The sequence below is a fragment of the Euprymna scolopes genome, chromosome 34, assembly GCF_053919585.1.
Source record: "Euprymna scolopes isolate OS-2025 chromosome 34, ASM5391958v1, whole genome shotgun sequence".
Lineage (NCBI taxonomy): Eukaryota > Metazoa > Mollusca > Cephalopoda > Sepiida > Sepiolidae > Euprymna > Euprymna scolopes.
Window position 1 is genome coordinate 72,757,198 of NC_136515.1, and position 1,083 is coordinate 72,758,280.

Genomic DNA, 1,083 nt, shown 5'->3' on the forward strand with positions numbered 1-1,083 from the left:
GATCGGAAAAGCAGCCGACGAACTTATATATATACAGCATGAATCGCAATTTAGTAGAAAAAAAAAGAATTAGCGTTCTCTATCGTAAATGTTAAAAAGAACATATGATAATTTTATTTTATTAAAATATTGTACATTAGTATATACGTTTATTATTGGTGTGATGAGCCAAGAAGAATGTAATTATCTCAAACAAAGAAGATAAAGATTGGAATTAGCCTTGGAAATACGAACGATGTAACTAGACGGGAGATAGTGATTAGGAAGAAAGGTTCACAATCTCGCAGCTCTTTTGAATAAAAAAAATCTACTGTAATAAGGAGTTGTATTTATATGTGGAATGCAACTAGCCAAATAATGAGGCATGGAAATAATGAATTAATGAAGACCACTACAATAATAAGCCGAACGAGCTTGAACAAAGAAAGCAATAAGCAGATCAGATAAGAACACATGTAATTATAATACATATAAAAACGGATGCGACTAGCAACATCACGTCTTATAGAGAGAGAGGTTGTAGTGAAAACAGAAATGCTAACGCTAAAATAATAGTATATACATTTCTGCGCTTTATCAAGAGCCTTAAATAGGACAGAGTTTACGCAGCATATGACGCAAGTACCGCATTCATAGTCGGATAGTAGATTTTTATAAGATAGAGAATAGCATCTGGTATGAGAGAATGTTTATGCCAACAGAGAAAACAGATAATAATAATAATAATAATAATAATAATAATGATAATAATAATAATAATAATAATAATAATAATAATAATAATAAGTCCTGCCAAAACATAGACTTTGCTGTTCCACCTGACCACAGAAACAATATCAAAGAAAAAGAGACACGGATCAAATACACAGAGTTAGTCGGATAGCTTAAAGGGATATGGGTCATAAAAAAACAAACCAAGATAGCACTATAATAGCAGGAGCACTAGTAACACTTCCGAAAAAAAAAACGTTTTTAAAAAATGGGAGAAGTGGGAATCAGAGGATGGGTGGAACGATGCAACGAATAAGAATAATGAAAACGGCTGAAATATTAAGGAACTCCCTTGAATGCAGAAACAAATAC